At 33.9% G+C, this 20177-nt stretch overlaps 1 long non-coding RNA gene and 1 pseudogene across 1 annotated transcript; both read right to left on the minus strand.

The window, feature by feature from the left end:
- Nucleotides 1-14023: 14023 nt before the first annotated feature.
- Nucleotides 14024-17397, minus strand: LOC115984035 (annotated as a pseudogene).
- A 1334-nt stretch (nucleotides 17398-18731) lies between these two features.
- LOC115984036 lies at nucleotides 18732-19107 on the minus strand. The gene is made up of 2 exons (XR_004090346.1): nucleotides 18914-19107; nucleotides 18732-18789 (listed from the first exon to the last, which is right to left on the minus strand). It is a non-coding gene; the product is annotated as an uncharacterized LOC115984036 (long non-coding RNA).
- Between the last annotated feature and the right edge of the window lie 1070 nt (nucleotides 19108-20177).

Consider the following 20177-nt stretch of genomic DNA (forward strand, 5'->3'; position numbering starts at 1 on the left):
CGACAGTAAATCGACAAAAGCTGTATCTATCGAGAATTACAAAATTTAGATTTTCAGATTTGATTTCACGCATATCCATGTGTATTTGCTTAGGGTTTCTTTTCTCACAACTCTAAACATATATAAGGATTATTTTAAGAGCCATCAAAGGTGATACAACTTGATGAAAAGTCATTGTGCATGCAAATTATGACCAAAGACAGAATTTGCCCAAATTCATCATATTCTCTCTAGAAGCTACTGCGTCTTTGCGTCAAGGGTTTTGTGACCAAGGAGCTTCCTGATCTTTATTGTTAGACGAACTGAAAACTTTGTAGCCAACATCTTCCTCAAGTTGGTGTGTTAGTCACGTATTAGGATCCATGCATCATTGGTTAGTCACGTACTAGGATTCATGCATTGAACGAAGAGATTGCCGCTACATTACAAGTCCAATTGGGTATTTGGGTAAGGGTTCAACTGTAGGTTGGTATTAGGTACTAGGATTCCTTTTTCTTGTAACCGCTTGTTTTAATAATAATGGATTCTCGGGAGTGGTGACCTTAAATTCACCCAGTGGGGTTTTACCTCGGTGGTTTTCTCCATTCATAAACAAATCACCCGTATCAAATTTATTTTCCCTTGCATTTAACTTAGTTGGTGATTTGTTTGTACTACCACGCTTTTTGCATGTAATTGAATCTAATTAATTCACTTGGCCTATCATGTTGGTTTCTTGTCTTTGCCTTTGCCTTTGCATGTACACATATGGAGTGAGGACGCATGGAGCTAGGGCACAATCTCCCAGGCGCAAGCAAAAAGGGTGAGGATGCAAGCATGTGGATATAAGCCAAACAGTTATGTTCAATAGGTTTAAAGGTCTAGCCTCTCCCATTTGGTTATGTACTCTTTTAAATCCCCTTCCTTCCTCCCTCCTTTCTCTCTTAGATGGGTTGTATTTGGTATATCATGCCATGTACCATTCGTCCTTATCTCTATAGTATGGCGAAACCTGTTTACTTTCCTGCACCTATATTTTGGGACATGTTCTAGGGATGTAGGCATTTACTTTCCTGCTCTATGTGCTTGCATTGTGCATGATGTATGTATATATATACTTGCTCGCCCTTTCCGATGTGATTGTCATAGTCCATGTCACTTAAGGTGAAACGAAGCCTAATTTCCGCCGTGAAAGTAAGGTGACATGTTGTCGGATTTTCCCTATGGAAATCTGGTACTTTGCCCGAATGCCTTAGGAAAGCATAGATTGGGACCACACTCATTCAAAAGCCAAAACTCAAAGCCCCTATGCATACAAGGGCCCGAAAGCGAATGCCAAAATCATGTTTTTTACTGCCAATCTCCGAAAATTAAGGTTTTATCAAAACAAATGATTGTCCTTAGACAGGTGTTGTGAGGTGCGTAACATCTTCCCCACACATAATCAAACTTCCAGACTCAAGAATCAAGATTTTTTGTCATCCACATTAGATTAGGAAAAATGCCCTTTTTCTTAGCCTAGGATTGGTAATAAAATCAACTAGAAATAGGTGACCAATCACATCTTAGAAAAACCCAATGATTGGTGGCAACTTCACTTACCTTTGATAATTCCCTTAAAATTTGGCCTAGATTACTGCCACACCTTCAAAGGTAGACAAATACCCTACTCCACCGAGAGAGAGAGCACCCGAAGCTCCGCGTAAACCACACACTACACGCGCACTAACCAGTCGAGAAAGGGGCCTCCAACGGGCCCCCAACGTGCGTGAGAGCATTGCCACGCAGGTGGTCGAACGAAGGCCCGACTGTTCTCCATTTCATGGTCAGGCGTCGACAATGACCACTCGAAGACTAAAAGGATACAACTCAGTTGGTATAATTGTGATATAATTTACACAATTTTGTAAAGTCCACGTTCCAAAAGAACTAACATATTTATGTGTAATATATTCTTGGTAAATGAATTGTGATATGATTATGCTTTATGTGTAATATATGCTTTATAGCAAGGATACAACTGAGGACTTTACACAGTTGTGATATAATTTATTTAACCCCAGAACCTACTCTCTCCTCTAAAAACATCTCATGCAACAATTGGCACCAATTCAGGGATTGATGCAACAAAGGATACAACTAGGGCTATCCACGAGTCACGCTAGGTCGAGTTGTTCCAGACCTAGACTTGACCCAAAATTTTTAGGTGGATAAAAAGAAAGCCCAAAACTGACTTGAAATTCTCGTCAAATTGACTGGTTCAGGTCTTTTCAGGTTATACCCGTCGGTTTCAAGTTTTGTCACCGAGGCTAAGATTTGGCCAGATTTATTGAGATCTAGCAGATATTTGGCCAAATCCATCGAAATCTAGCCAATATTTGACTGGATCTATCAAGATCTCGCTAGATCTCGAAGGATCTGGACTAGATCTCGATGGATCTCAATGAAATCTCACCGAATCTGGTTTGAATCTTGACGGATTGAAGATAAGAGAGATATATCGTCAGCTAGTTTAGTTTCTATTAGGTTCTAACGTCGGAGACCCGTCACCGATTGCGAGTTGCTCTGAACGGGTAGGCCTTGTTTTAGGCGATGCTGGGTCAGTCGGTTCCAATGGGTTATTGGTTCACTTGGACAGCCCTATATACAACTCAATCAAAACCAGCCTAAGAGCACTATCTTGAGATGCAAAAAGCCTAACCCTTGGGTGATGACCACTCGAAGACTCAAGAAAAGCTCCAAGACAAGAAAAAAAGAAGGGAATGGAAGGGAAAAGATGCCTGATCTTAGAATAATCTACCATCAATGCATAAACAAAGAAACAAGTGTGGGAAGGAGGAAAGTCATACTTAAAAAAGGATGCTAAGAAGCTTGGGCTCGGAGGAAGAAACATTATAGAGGAAGTAAAAGAGAATAAGGAAAGAAGAAAGAGGCAAAAAAGGAGCTTAAAAGATGTCCCAAAAATCAAAATGCTAGAAAACCAAAGGGCACATCTAGAGGCATAGCCATGTCCATCCTATGAATGTTTTGACATGTGGCCACGACCTGGCCAACGACGTCATGTCTCTTTAAATGTGAGTAGAACAAAATTTTAGTTGTCTTAGCTAACACAAAATGACCTTTGTGGGCACAAGCACCCATAATGTGGTGTCATCCTTGCGATTGGGAAGTATGCCTTGGCCTATGGTAGACCATGGCTGAGGGTGTAAATGGAGTCCCCACCTAATTTAGACCTAGGAACCATAAATATGGCACCCTTCGTGGAAGGACTAATCTTTTACCAAAGCTTGTGTCCGGAGTTTAGGTATGGGGATAGGAAGGTGTTAAGCACCCAATCCCACCCGACCCATAAGTCGACCTCCACTCATTGTGTTCCAAATATTAATCTCATTAAAGACAATTTTAATATGTTATTTTAACCAACACATACACTAGTATGCATTTAAGACACATAACATCGCATAATCATCCCCAACCTATCATTCATCTATCAAGGCATACAAACACAAATCTCTAAGGGCAAAAATATCACATGGTAGAATCAAACAAGCATATTATGACATCCAAACATCAAAGGCATAGCATTCAATCCAAGAATATTCATGTTATTTAATGAAAACAAACTTATATTCAAACCAATGCATGTTCATGTGAATGCATGACTTACCTCACTGCATCATAGCACCTATGCATCAATGCATGTTCATATTTTATACATGTTCATGATATTCAAACAATCCATAACAAACAAACAAACAAACAAAGAGATAAAATAAAGCAAAACAAAGATAAAATGAAGAGACAAAGAATCAAGGATAGACAAAACAGGTTAAACAAGGGTTAAAACATGTGGATAAAACAAAGGAAACAACATACGAAAAACGAATTAGAGTTTCCAAGCTTGAGTATACGTGCACAAACATAGGGAATGTGTGCGCAACCCAACTGTACGCATACGCATGCAAGAAGCATGCACACGCATACACACCCAAAACCCAAACCTAGAAACTTAGAACAGAAAAACTCATAAAATAGAAAATCTAACAACCTAACATGTTTAGAACACAAACATAAAGTAAACCTAAATTAAACAAGAGTATTAAAACAAATAAAATATGTATAAGAACACAAAATCAAAAGAAAAGAAAAGAAAAAGTGAAGAGCCAAAATTAGAAACTTTACATTAATACTAGAACTATGTAGAGCTTGATTTTGACCTTTCGCCGCAATCAATCTAGTCACAACCAATTCAAAAAAAGTTAGTAAACTTTAGAACTCTAAGATCAAGACTAGAAAAGGTCTCAATCAAATAAAACTTGACTTGAGGAAGTTTTGTAAAAAACTCCCTCTTTGATTCACTATTTCTTGGTGAATCTTATGTGTTTTACAACCAGAATTTTTTCTCCTTGAAAATGTACCATTTATGGCTTTATATAGTTGAAAAATAGGCGTTTGGGGTGGCTCTTAGACGATATGGGATTCGTTCCAAACCTAGTCTAAATGCAAAAAAACTTGCCTTACATAGTTTCTGAAACCTTAGCATGCACACACATGTACGTGTATGCGTACACATGTATGAAACATGTGCATGAAGAGCTTGAGCATGCGTGCGCATATGCGTGTATGTGTATGCATGCCCTAAAGTTTCCGTGGTATTTATTTTCCAAAAATAGTTTATTTGGTCCAAAAATAAGTTATATTTTCCATAAACACTTTCTTCAAGTCAATTTTCATCTGATCGGGCACTAAACCAAACTTGAACTTTAGAATTCTAACATCATTGGGAAATGGAGGTCTGAGTCGTAAGGAGTAAAAAATGTGGTTTCTACAACCTCTCGCATTCCTTGGATAGTCAAAACAAGTGTTGATGACCAAGGAATAGAGGGCAAATGATATATACATAAAAATGGGTCGTCCATTCTTATGATGGACGATCATAGTGCCTTAAATAAGCATTTAATGCACAAACATTACCAATGGAAACACACAAAGACAAGACTGTTGAAGACCTCATCAAAAGACTCATCAAGGCACCAAATATGTTCCCAAAGACATAAATACGACCATTAAAGACCTCCAATGGCTAGTAAGAAATAATATATATAAATCACTCTAGAACAGGAGAAAGGTACACACATATACAAATACAGTCATCTTTCTTTTCATTCTCTCTCTCATTCTAAGTATCTAACTTTTTCATCAGAGATTTATTAGCTAACACCAAGCCAGTGTCTTTAGGGAGAGGAGTGTTTCACCATTGTTTTGCAAGTCATAGTCATTCTTAAGTTCGACTTTATCTAGAAGACAATATTATTGATGAACTAGGGCTTCATCAATTGGGTCTAGTGGTCTTGTGCTCTAAACCCACGAAAATCATGATACATGGTAAGGAAGTGAGTGAGTGTCACACTATCATTATTTTGACGAGTCCCACACAAAAGCACTAGACTTAGGCCAAATCCCAATAGGTGAGGCATGGAAGATGTGAAAAGTCCTCTTGAGGAACTTCAAAAAGGACATTTGACGTGATTATTCTAATCTTTTTAGACATATATCATCATCTTTACGGTTTATTACTCTTATATAGGGTTGTTCGCAGTGCGGTGCGATTTTTGGCCAATTTTAGCACCGCACTTTGTGATGTAGTTTAGCCAAAACTATAACTGTATCGCACCTTATTTTTGTGGTCACATGTGCGGTGCGGTGTAGTGTAGTTTATAGTTTAGCGAAAACAATAACCGTACCGCACCTCATTTTTGTAGTTACATGTGCAGTGTTATAAGATACGGTTTGAACGGTTTGAAATCGATATATTTTTAAAATATTTGGCTTTTCCTACCCAGCCCAAAACTAATTATCCCTTTATTTTGGACCAAGTTTTAAATTATTGAGCTAGTTTTTCTTTATTTTGGGCTAGCTTTCCTAGTCAACACTAGCTAGGGTTATCAAATTATTATTATTATTATTTTTGAAAACTAAGGTTATTAAACTATTAATAATTTATTTGATATTAAAAATAAATTAATATATTAATATATAAAGAGGGTGCGGTGCAGTGCAGTTATGCCATTTTGTGCAATGGCGGCGCCACATGGTGTTCAGGGGGTTCAAATGAACCCCTTGACTTGAGAATTTTTTTTTATTTTTTTATTTTTTTATTTTTACATATGATATTTTAAAATATTTTTGTTTTGAACACCTTAAAACAAAATTTTGAAGCCCCTGAAATAAGTTCAAAGAACAAATCAATTCAATACTAAAATTTATGTTGGGCTTCTTAAACAAAAAGAAAAAACCCAACATCAAACCAATTTGATCTAAAATCCAAGGAAAAAAAAATAGCAAGTCCAACAACAAAAATTAGTAATTTTTTGATCTTAAATCTTAAAAAAAAAAGACAATTAAATGATATTTAAAGTGTAAAAATTAAAAGAAAATTAAGTGTGAGGCAATGGAAGTGGGGCATGAGATAGTGGAGAATATTGAAGACAATTTTTTTTTACTAATTGTACTGTTGTGTTGAATTTTTGATAGAGTAATGTAAAAAACATAGCAAAATTCTTCTTAATGAATTACAAAGACTTGTAAATTGTCACAATTGAGTTGAATTGTTAAATAAAATAATTGAAAAGAGTAAAAACAAAAACTAATAAATAATGAATTAGAGTATTCTAAGTAATAATAATTAAAATTCACTTAACAACAATAATTAATAACTTTATTATAGTAATAGAGAATAGATACTTTATAAGATTTAATCTTAGCAATAATAATTAATATTTCATTATACTAAGAAAACATATGCACAATGAACTTATAGTTTATCTTTAATTCTCTTGCTAATACTATGAATTAATTTTTGATAAGGAAGTCACATATTCGCAAGATTTATCTCATTCCTAAGATTTATTATCTAAAGGAGCTCATGTTGACTTAAAAAAATATCTTCCTCTGTATCATAGGATGCGAAAGATCTTATCATTATTATCATAATGATCAAGATGAAAAAAAAAAAAAATAAATAAATTATTTACAAAGAGGTCCTTATCAACCTGTTCAACACGAATTTGAATGACTCCCCTAAAAAATATTCTTGGAGCTGCCACTAATTTTATGGGTGATTTTGGTGCAGTTTTTACGGTTAGGTGAACTTCCCTACTCTTATACGCTGAACTCAAACTAAATCCTTATGGCATCTTTACAATCTAGCGCTGCTCTTATATGTTGAACTCAAACTAAGTCCAATAAGGTGTGGAAGACTTGAAAAGTCTCACGAGAAAGTTCGAAATGACATTTCACGTGATAAATAAAGACATTAAAAAGTACATGTTGGTAAAAATCTTAATAAACAAATAAAACAGATATAGACTATAGTCTTATTTGGAAAAATGTATCACTGATGTTAATATGTGGACCCAGCTCAAACAGATTATATGGTTGGACATGTTTTGAAACACCAGTAAGTATTCTATGCCCAGAATGTACAACAACCATTCTAGCTGTATCTGAAGCATCTAGACTAAACTTCAACTATGTTTTGTTTGAAGAGGATTCCCAGCTCACATTGAAGGCAATCAATCAAGAAATCCATCAAGATTGAGAGATTGTTAATAATATTCATGATATTAGAATTATGCTTAACTCTTTTGTTGCTTGGTATTTTTCCTTCTCCCCAAGACAATCTAATTCTCTTGCTCATAATCTAGCTTATTGGGCAGCATCTTGCAATGCTTGGGGTCTATTCCCATTTCATAATATAATTAGGTTTTTGTTAAAGATTAAGATGTGTTAGTCCATTTTGGCTTTTGTCCTTGTCCTTGTATTTGATATGTATTTTATTTTTTCTTCTATTGAAATCATTTATTCAGCCAAAATAATAATAATAATAATGAGTCCTAAGCAAGTTGTCCAGTAATGTTTGGAAGGAAATAGAGAATTTGTGCTGCACGTGAGACTTTTGGATACTACATTGCAATTATGTTTATGCATGTGCCACTTGCCATTCAAACAGTATTCCAATGATATTTTTGGATTCTAATAAATTTAACAGGTAAGAGTTTTTTGTCATTGAATAAGAGATTTGAGTTCAAAACGCATTTACACCAAAATCAATTAGTGTTTAATTACCAAATACCAATTTCTATTTTGGCTTAAATGATAAAAAAAAAAAAAAAAAACAATCATTATGAAACAGATGTCATTAATTTAAATTTTATCGTATTTATATAGAAAAAATATATTTACATTCAAAAGATACTTAAATGGCTGCTGTAAATAACTTTCCATCACTAAATACTTATTTTAAATTTCAAGAAAAAATAAAGAGGTTGAGTTTCAATGAATTCTATGATCTAGTTTAGTAAATGAGTTCATTCATTAATCTCTAGAAATGCACTATCTAGGATTTTGAAGATTTTGGAATTTGGCATTTTGGGATGTTCTATGGCAGTTGAGTGTGTCTTCTACCCTTTTGGTCTTGCACTCTTGCTTATCAGCCATTGAAAACACCCACATTTTGTGAGATTGTTTTTACTTGACCTTAAAAAGAAAAGAAATGAAAATGCATGCTAAAGAAACTTATTTTATAAATTCTCTAACAAAAATATGAATATGTATGTTACATAAACTATAGCAAGAAGTTTCAATTACTCATTTATTTTATTTGTTTTTGATTTTTATATCTAATATTCTTTAGTGATTCATATTACATAAAAATGCTAAACCATTTATAATGTAAAAAATTTACTATTTATATACATATATTAAATATGTCAAAGTTATTTTTATATGGAATTTGTATATTTTGTGCCTTTAATTATTTTTTTATAATAAGATATTATTGTATTTTTAAAAATATTTTTAAATTATATGGCTTAAACATAAACTGTCATATGCAATCCACATATAATCTTACCATGATTATTTCTTTTTTGGTAAAAATTTAAAATTCTTGCCATTATTCTGTTGACTTTATTTCTTATTCTATATTATCTATGTATTATTTCAAGTCATTGTTCTCTTATTTTAATCAAAAAGAAGATAAATAGAATATGTTTAAACTTTTTAAAAAATTTATAAATTTTTGCAAATAAAAAAATACATGAAAATCCAATTTGTGAAAGGTCGAATAAGTGTAATAGGTTTTAAAAGCCCATTTAGGGTTAACTCATTTCTGCCCTAAACCCAATTGAATCAAACCTAAACCTGCTTGACCTAAATCATTTACCAAGTCTAACTCTATCCATTGATTGTAGATAGCGTAGCCCCATCAATAATGTAACCTTAATACGTGAACTTCGTCAAAAAATTTTGGAAGCTTTAATTTCTAAATGTGGAAAAGAACTGACATATAAGTTGGAGTTGGAGGTAGATGCTTGGAAAGGGAATCTCCTAACCCATCCTAATCTCTTATTCGATTTTAAACTCTAAAAGCCACCCCTATCAAGTGAGGACAATGACCATTCATAAAAGCAATAATCACATATAAAGTGTATGTGTAAGAAATGGGCACGGGATGGGTTTGGGAACCAAAGAAATGAATGTCTATGATGAAAGCCTAAAAGTTTTCTTGGTGTTATTTGAGTGAAAAGATCTATGCATATAGAATGCAATGTACACGGAAAAAAATAAATAAAAAAAGGAAAAAAAAAAGGGTTAAATTTACAAACGTTCCCAAATTAGCAATCCACATAATTTAAATTAGAAATTGTGATGGACTCATGTATGAATTGGCATCCTAATTTAAAAAATATTATGAAATTATTGTAACCTTTTGTTATATCTATAGTGTTACTCATATTGTAACAAGTATCAACAACAAAAAGAAACATTTCAATAGATGAATACCATCTTAAAATATGCGATAAAAGTTAAGGAGTATGTGTGCATTTGAGAACAGTTTATTTTACATTTTGCCTTCTTTTTTCTTTTTTTCTTTTTTTAAATTCTAAATGTGTGCCAAAATACACTTGTATTCGAAAAAGAGTGAAGAAAAAGTAAGGATTTAAAAGTTTGTGCACAAAAGCTAAAAAATAAACAAAATAATGGACCCAAATAGACATTAAATGTATATTTAAACCTAAAATTTTATTATCTTACAAATTGATTCATCATTTTTAAACATGTAATGTAAAGAGTTCTACTATTATAATAAAAAATCTCAGAATATTTTTTCAACAAGTTGAGATGTCAATTTACCATACATTAAAAGAAAATAAAATTATATCCAAACCAACAACAGTTCAAAATAAGATTATTGTAATGATATTATGAAATTTTTTTGTGTTTATGAAATTTCTCTGATAAAAAAATAATAACTAACTATTTACTTATTATATTATTGATTTAACACTATCATTTATTGATATTTTGAGTTAGGATCAGATGATTTTGTATTACACAATCTCCATACTTTTTCACATTTGTATAATATGATGGATTATGTTTATTATACACACTCTAAGCGCATTCACATCAATCCATGGATACTCTTGCAAAATACATAAAGCAGCCCTTTTTACACATTTTGGCCAAAAAAACACCCACATCAGTGGGTGTAAAATTGTGCAAAATATACACCCGGCTGTGCAAATGAACAGTAACCGTGTAAATATACATGGTTACTGTTTGCGTGTAAATGATTTTTTTTTCTCTCTCTCCATCAAACTTTTCTCAACCATTACAACAACCAGCGTGCTAGAATAACCACCCTAGCACAGAGTATTAACCAAAATCAACTGAAAATTAACCCAAAATCAACAAAAAAATTTCCCAAAATCAACTGAAAATTAACCCAAACACATCTACACAGACAAATCTACACAAAGATACACTTGCTCAAAAAAAAAAAAAAAACACAAAGATACACAAACACACCCACACACAAACAAACCCAAACGGACAAACAACAAAGAAAGATTGGTGCTTATCGGAACGTTCGGTGCTTGACTTGAATGACCGGAGCTCGTGGGTCTCGCTTGATCGGAGCTCATGGGTATGGATCGGAGCCTGATCGGAGTTACTAACTGATCGGTGCTTGTGGATCGGAGAGATAGATCAGTGCTTGTGGAGCGTGGATCGACTGGTGAAGAAAGAATCTGGGTCACCGGAGCTTGGTTCGTGGATCGGCCGGTGAAGAAAGGAACGGGTCATGGAGCTTGGTTCGTGGATCGCCGGAACTTGGTTTTTGAGAAAGAATGAGAGAAGGTAGAAAAGAGAGAGAGAGAGAGAGAGAGAGAGAGAGAGAGAGAGTGGTGATTCGTTCTGAAAAGAGAGAGAGAGCGCGGTATATAGGTAAAGAGAGTTGAGGGAAATAATAAAAAAATTGGGAAGAATGAATATTTTATTGAAATATCATGTAAAATAGATTAACTGATGTGGGTGTTTTATAAAAGTGATAGTGTAAACTAGAAAGAGTAGGTTTTTTCGTGTAAAATAGACAGAAAATTTAGAAGGACTGATGTGGATGCTCTAATATACACAAGTTTACAAGTATGTGTAATTAAAAAAAAATAAAAAGATGAAGTTTACGAGTATGTGTAAACTTGTGTGTAATAAATCAAGTGTAGTAGTATTTACCCTAACATGATTATCTAACATTCATGTTGAAAAAAGAAAAAGAGAAAGAAGAAGGTGTCATGTGAAACATTTCACATCAAGAAACGGGAAACAAATAGTTGATAGATCAATGAATCCGTGACCTCACACTCACACCACATGTCAAGATGGAATACAATTAGGCTACAACCCATTGGAAAAGTGTTTAGAGCTAGACTTCTTGGAACTAGAGAAGAGTACAACATATGCCTAGTCCATGGTTCTTTTTCCCATTGTTTCTCATCATTTAATTTGGTCTCATGATGGTCTTTCCACATTCAATGTCCCATCTATGAAGTATGGCCTACTATTGTGGTCATGGTTTATCTCTTTCTAGTAGAAAAATCTCTTAAACAGATAAATAAATAGATAATTATATCTCATACGGTCTAAACAAAAAGTCATGAACCGAACAGTTACTTTGATATTTTCCTTTACTCTTGGAGCATTTACAATGGAGGTTGTAAACAAAATACTTATTTTAAATAAACGGATAATTATATCTCATACCGTCTAGACAAAAAGTCATGCACTGATCAAATTACTTTTATATTTTCTTTTACTCTTGGAGCATTTACAATCAAGGTTGTAAATATATATATATATATATATATATTACAATTAAAAGATTATTTTATCTATTTTACAATTTACCTAACATCCGATTCTTTTTTTTTTCTTTTTTGATAAGACCGATTCTTATCTTCCATGTCATATTAAATATTATTCATTTTTTTATTAATTTCACACACACTCTCTCTCTTTCTCACCACCTCTCTCACTTCATAGCAGTGTCTCTCTCTTCACCCACATATCCCAAAAATAAAAAAATAAAAATCAATCATCACCACCATAACCACAACCAGCAGTAGCACCCCATTATGACATACCCATACCAAAACTTAGATATAAATAGAAAACAAAAAACAAAAAACCACAACTCACTATAATACCACCACCACAACTCATTATAGCTGAGTTTTATACTTAAATCATATTATTTTGATTCACATTCTCTCCTTTCTCTCACCCAGGTTAACTCTCTCTGACTCTCTTTCACTTAGATGCAACACCCTTTCTTAGACTTCTCTCTTTTCTTTCAAATCCTAGTGGTTTTGGGTTTGGGTTTAGTGGTGAGTGGTTGAGAAAGAGACAGAGATAGGGAGAGAGATTAGAGAGAGAAGAGAGAAGGGAGAAGAGAGAAAGATAGTTTTATATTATTTTATTGTGTAATTAATACTATTTTAATGTGTTGTATGGAAAAATAAAAACTAGATGTTAGGTGTATTATAAAGCTAAATGGTATAATAGATAGAGTAAGTTTTCAAATGGTAAATAAGAATTGTTATAAAAACCCGGATCCTAATGCTCTAAGTAATAACTTACGGTAACAAAGTGGCAAGTTTTTTTAGCGATACACACCCGTTTAAAGTGGGTTTTAGGTATGTTTGTTGTAAAAATAGAATTTTGGGAACACCCTCAAAGCTAAGAGCACTAGCATTGGAGGGGTGTAAAAAACCCCCAGTTGCTATTTTAGTAACCAATAAGACCAAATTGCCCCACATCTGGGGTGGGTTTTTATTTTTATTTTTACCAGTTGTTCACAAGGATGTAAAACAAAAATATTACCAATTGTTCACAAGGATGTAAAACAAAAATATTATTTTAATGAAAAAAGAGAAACAAAAAGGTAGATAGATGGAAGAGAAGAGAGAGAAACCAAATTTTTATATTATTTTTGGGTATAGTTTATGTTATTTTAATGAGTTGTGTGTAAAAATAGAAATTGAAATATTGGGTGAGTTGTAAAATAAGATAGTAAACTAAATAAAGTAAGTTTTAAAAATATAAAATAGACATTTTTTTGCATCCTCAAATACTAGAGCTCTAATGCTCTAAAAGATGAAAAGAAATGAAGGTTCATACCACCTTTGTCATAGGAACCATAAAATATTGAACCTAGAAGAAATTATTGTAGATATTTTAACCATTTATTTAATTGTTGTTTTAATAATTAATTTATTTTAAATATTAGTAAATAAATGTAGACTTTTTTTTTTTCACTAAAGTAAACCATTATGGATTATCTTTATTATTTAGTTCTCTGTGTAAAATTAATTATTTGTTGAAAATGTCATTTGGTGTTACATATCCTCTAACTAGGCATCATCCTCCTGTTAGATGATAATTTGAAATAAACAAATTTTCTTTATTCACCTTACAATTATGGAAATAAAAAATCATAAAAAATAACTTATCTCTCCTTTAAAATTAAAAAATATTATTTTTTAGTAAATATAATTGTATGAATAAGATATTTTCTAAAATAAATCTTAAGTTTATTCTAATTTTACAACTCACAACCAAACTTATGAATAAGTTTAGTTGTTCCATTACAACACTTTTTATTACTTTTTATTCATAGTAATAAATATTACAAATCCTGTTGTCATCTCCATAACATAACTACTTCCGACTTTTAGAAAGACAAAACAATAATTATAAAGTTGAAGAACTACTATTTTTAGTAGCCGAGGAGTCATCTTGTCTTGTGATACTAATACCAATAGAATCAAGACCAGGGTAACTTAATCCAGTACTAATTGTACTTAACTCAGTTCCACTACTTGACTCCAACATCTGTCCATGGTAAACATTGTTGTACCAAGGAGCTCCATTGGCAGTAGCAACATCAAATGACACCACTTTTGAATCAGTATCCTTGGTTGCTTCTGCATACTCTTGGAGCTCTAATGCAAACTCCAACTTTTCCATCACATCATTCATTGTGGGCCGTTCGTTTCCATGATCACTTACACAACTCTCTGTAAGTTCCACATATACCTTGAAACACTTTGGCGCTATCTTGTTCATTAGATATGGATCAATGATTTCACAAATGGTCCCTCTCTCAATACATTTTCGAGCCCAACTTGCCAAATTTTGTTCCTCTTGTTGGAGTCTTTGGTTCAATGCTTTCCGAACACACAACACTTCAAACATCACTACACCAAATGAGTACACATCTGATTTCTCAGTTAATTGTTGGTTCCCTGCATAATCTGGATCCAAATACCCCTATGTCCCCTTTACTAGGGTACTAACGGCAGTGTTATCCAAACCCATTTTGGACAATCCAAAATCTGAAACCTTGGATACCCATTTCTCATCCAATAGAATATTTGTTGTCTTCACATCACAGTGGATAATAGGATGCTTTGTACATGTGTGTAGGTAGTGCAAACCACGTATTGCTCCTATGCATATCTGGAGCCTTTGTTTCCAGGTGAGGGGATCATTAGGGGTGTCATAAAGGTGGTGGCAGAGGGTACCATTTGTCATGTACTCGTAAACAAGTATCATCTCACCCTCATCATTGCAGTATCCAATGAGAGATACAAGGTGCACATGACGAAGTTTAGAAAGCATCTCGATTTCTGTCATAAACTCACGAGCGCCTTGTTGAGACTCTTGTTTCATGCGCTTGATTGCCACCACTATATTACCTAAAGGACGAAATATATTGTATTATTGTGTTTCTAAAACCCAAAAACTGTAGTAATGAATATGATTTGTGGATTTTAACAACCTATAACATTAATTTGTAACTTTCAACAATCTATAATAACACATTAATTTGTAAGTTTTATATAATGAAATTTGTACCACCTCTAGCACCACTCTTGTATTATTGTGCATAAACAAAGAGTATGACTTATGTCTAGTTTCTATGCTCTTTGGAAACTATAGGATGTGAAGACGTCCTAAAATAGGACACGGTGATTACATTATACATTTTATTTAAATGGGCATTAATACTCACTTCCATGTTTTAAAAGAGGCCATTTTCTTTTATCTTCTAAAATGTGTATATCAGCACATTGATTGTGGATATTGTGTAAAAATAGTGGATGTAAAATGAGTGTAAGAGAATATTTTTCCTTCATATATGGCCATGTCCAATACGTATAGGAACTCAACACAAGTTGGACTTGATCAAATTATTAAACAACTCTACAAAATATAGTATCACTAATCTTAATTATATGCAGTTAGAATGCAATTAGGACTAATTCAGGAAAAAACTAAAAATTAAAAGATAATCATGGTATTATTCATTACCTTGCTCAATCAGACCCTTGTAAACATTGCCAAAGCCACCTGCACCGACAATTAGATCTTCATTGAAGTTGTTGGTTGCTGTTTTGATTTCATCTAGTCTGAAGTAGCGGCATAGTTCTCCAGGCAGTGATGAAGCTGTTCTTGAGAACTCTCTTTTGTAAGAATCTGGCCTAAACCAACACCACCACTTTGCTAGTGGATGGTAAGAACCATAACGCCCAGTCTTCTTCAATTTACAGAGAACCAAGAAACACACTAGAGTGGCCACGACTAAAAAGCCAACACCACTTCCAATAGCAATGAACATTGTGTTCTTTGTCTTAGACTTGTTGGCTGCCAGAGAAGGTTGTTGATCCATCGGTGGAGGGACCATATTTAGTCCAGCAAGATTGCCAGATAGGTCGCTCAATTTGAACACTTCTACTCCGTTTAAAATGGTATCGCGTAAAGCCGCATCTGTTCTAGGGTGTAGATCAATGGCCAGAGTATGACTGTCCTCACCCTTGTTTTGGATCATTACTACGTAGTCCTTGTAGTATGACGTATCATTATCGTCAGCCCACAATATTACATCTCCCGTTTCTTGTGCTAGCTGATAGTCTATATAGATGGTGAATTCCCTTGTGCCAGAGACGTGTATCCAAGGTTCTATTTCACAGATAATTGAATCCCGTCTCAACAGGTAATCCCCTTGTCAAATTAGACATTTGAGTTCCTAGTCCCATCAGGACCCATTGTAGCTGCAGACTGATAGACAGCATCAGGTGCAATGTATTTTGGTATTTTTGAGCATTTGAGTTTCAAAGATGGATCACGAGGGTTTACACCGTCGCTCAACAAATAATCAGTTCTGTCCTCGGACCATTGTCTAAACATTCCAGTGTCTTCCATTGGGGGTATGGAGCTCCCGCCAATGTTTAATCGATAAACCATCTCGAGTGCCATGCTATAGTTTATGTAGAACAGAGGAGCCTGGCCAACATAAACATGAACTTTACCTTCTATAATAGAACTACTTGAGGTATAGTACAGGTCTATAGGCATGGAGACAACCTCAATACCATTAATGAAAGCATAGTAACTAATAGAACCACTTGTAAAAGGAATGAAGGTTAAGTTCAATTTTTTATTTTTTTCAACATTGATGCAGAACTCTTTAACAAAATACTTTTCGTCTGAAGAATCAGTATAAATGGAAGCACTGAAGTTTCTAAGTAAGGTGAGCGAACCCGTTTTGACAGTAAAAAAGTCTTGAGACTTGGTAAAACCTGAGTATGCAGCTGAGTAAAAGTACAACCGAACGAATTTCGGGCCAGGTGTGACCGGAAACACATATGTGAATTGGGAATAAGACAACCGAGCTGTACTGTAGTGATAGACTCAACGGATGCTTGGCGTTGGGCTTCAGAGGAATTAGATTCGTTGTTTTGTTCTATGGGACCGTACTTGGAACCTATGTCTCCGATCCAGTCACGCTCATCGGTAGCCTTTGAGTTGCCAAAAGAGCCACAGTCGAGGGTAATATTATCAACAGCTATGTAAGGGGGTGTAGAAGTAGCAACTGTAATATGGTGAAAGATGGAAAAAGAAGAAGAAGATAGGTGTCAACATTGAGTGGTTCTACATGGGAGCAAGAGGTTACTGAGTAGCAAATTGAAAGAAAATTAAAGAGGAGGAAACGCTCCTTTTCTGTATCGCTTGATGATGCTATCAACCACAATAGCTTTTAGGGCTGTACAGAGTTAAAAATGCTGGAGGAATAAGCGTGTTGACTCAAGTTCCTAATGGGGGAGACCCGTGCTTGCTTTTGGTTTTGGACTCGGTCATACTTACTTTTAAGGACGTGTGATTCACGACAAACATTACGACAACATTATGGTCAGAGGTTGAGCTAGGAGGGCCTAGCTATTTTTAATTTTCCCTATTTGCTGAAAATACCTATAACTTAGATCAAAATATGCTAATTAGCCCCCTTCGAAATTTCAAATTTTGCCTCTTAAAATGTAAAATTTAGATCATAAAATTAATTTGGCTGCTCAAAATTTTAAGCAATCCAGAAAACAAAAAGAACTAAATTAATACAAGAAAAATATTAAATTGGTACAAATAAATATTGTCCATCCAATGGCCCATTCGCTCTGGCAGTCCAAATAGTAACAAAACCTAAATTTCCCTCTAATATATCTCAAATCACCAGAGAAAAAAAAAAAAAAAAAACCAAAATAAATCGTTCTAGTTTCTAACAAAACCTAAATTTCCCTTTAATATAGCAGCTACATTTCATATTTATACAATTTGTTTTTTTCTTTTTAACTAGGCTATGGGCCGTTTGGTAGAAGAGTTTGAGTAATGTTATTTGAGTGTTTTTAATATACGTGTGGATAAAAAAGTGTGTGTAATGTTATTTAGGGTGAGTTTGGTTCAACTTTTTGAAAAAATGTATAATGAAAAAGTGGAGTTTTGTTAAAAGTGCATAATGAAAAAGTGGAGTTTCAAAAAACTGAGTGTTTGGTAAAAACTGTTAAAAAGTGCATAATGAAAAAGTTGAGTGTTTGGCTAGCACTTATAAAAGTGGCTTTTTGAGGGGGTAAATGACTAAAAAGGACCATGTATATATAAGGGAATTTATTTCAAACTTTTTTTTTTGGGCAATTTTTCTTTTTTAGTGTCATAATTGCAATTTCTTTTTTCTTTTCTAGATTAAGAATAGAACAAAACGCAAAGCTTAATTGGATTGAACTTTTTTGATTCAAGATTTAAGAAATAAAAACATTGTTACAGATAGTATAAACACTGAATCCGTTCTCCAAGGCTTAAACTTAAACAATACCCATTAATCTATTTCTGGGTTGCCGAGAAAACAAAAAAACTAATTCCAATCAACAAAAAAAATACCCATTAATCTATTTCTGGGTTGTGAGAAAACAAATCAAAGAGAGCTGAAGTTGAAGAAAACAAAAGCATGCAAGATTTGAAATTTTTTTTCCCACACTCGGTAAAAAAAAAAAAAAAAAACGCTTCTGAATTAGTTGGTACCTGGTGGTTTTTGGTAGCAGATCAGTGTTGCTTGGTGTTTTGGTAGCAAATCTCTACCTTCAAAACGTATTTCTCAGATCAGATTAGACAGAAATAAAAAAAAAAAAAAAAAAAAAAACCAAGATCAGAATTGCGTTGAAGAAGACGAAGAAAGAAAGAAGAAGAAGAGGAAGAAGCTTACCACGGAGCAGAGCGCAGAAATACAAGCGAGGCTGGGAGGCGTGGGGGTGAGGGCATGCGGAGTGAAGAGCAGAGAGATGAGATGGGTGAGTGTGAGAGAACTGATGAGTTTGTGTGAGTTTGCGTGAGATATTAGGGGCATTTTTGTAAATGCAACGTCCAACGGTAATAATGTCCAAAACGCCAGCAGCGCGTTTTGATTTATGGACCTTAGAGGTCCATAAATTCAGCGCGTTTCGGACTTGCATTTTGCCTGAGCCCAAAACGCAACTTTTTTTAAAAAGTTGCGTTTTGGACTCAGCCAAACACATTTTCTTGTCCACTTTTTTATTTATGCGCGTTTTGGGCTTTAAAAAGTCCAAACAAACGCACACTTAAAATGTGAAAATGTGTGTTAGAACTTACTTACCAAACAAGCCCATATAAATGTAATTAGTTTTTAAAATTTAATAATTAGAATTCAAAATGTAAGTAATTTATGGAGAAACCTTCCATAATTGATGAATATTTTGAGTGAAAAGCTATTGTTCAAACATTAATGTTAAGAGAAAACGTTTTGTCCGGGGCTGGTAAAAAAGGGGTTATTTATGCCACCAGTCAGGAGCTGCCACGTCATATATTCAATGAGACCTCAATACACTCTATCATACAGGATTGTAGCTCAAATAAAACAAAAATCATCAAATACGTTTTGTTCAAAAGCCCTTACTAGGAGAAACAGCACCTGCCTACCGTTGGAGCCCCTCCCTACCGTTGGAGCCGCTGCGGCATCGTTCTAAGTCGGCGCCCACGCACCCAAATACTGAGTGGACAACCAGGTGATGATCTTGTTCAATGGTTGGACAACCAGTTCCTGGATCATCAACATTTTTGTAGATAGTCCTTAGTCTAAACGGAATGTGGACATCAACAATTATGTCTGGTTTATGATGTTACCTTGTCTCTGTTCTTGAATGATTTTTTTTTTTAATTATTGTTATTATTATTATTACCGATTCTGCTAGCCTGTTACTGCCATAAAATCTCTTTGTTTAACAAAAAAAAATAAATAAATGACACATAGCATATTTACTTGATTGCTTCAATTAAATTTCACCAAGAGACTTCTAATATTAATGAGAAACTTCTAATGATATATAAGAAGATTTACAAAGAGACAATATAACTAACTGCACTATTGAAAGAATTGAATCCACCAGCATTGTAGCTGCTAACAAAGCTTTCTAATGAGTTATGATGTGTTTTTTTTTCTTGTCCAAAGAAAC

This window comes from Quercus lobata, chromosome 4 (genome assembly GCF_001633185.2).
Source record: "Quercus lobata isolate SW786 chromosome 4, ValleyOak3.0 Primary Assembly, whole genome shotgun sequence".
NCBI lineage: Eukaryota > Viridiplantae > Streptophyta > Magnoliopsida > Fagales > Fagaceae > Quercus > Quercus lobata.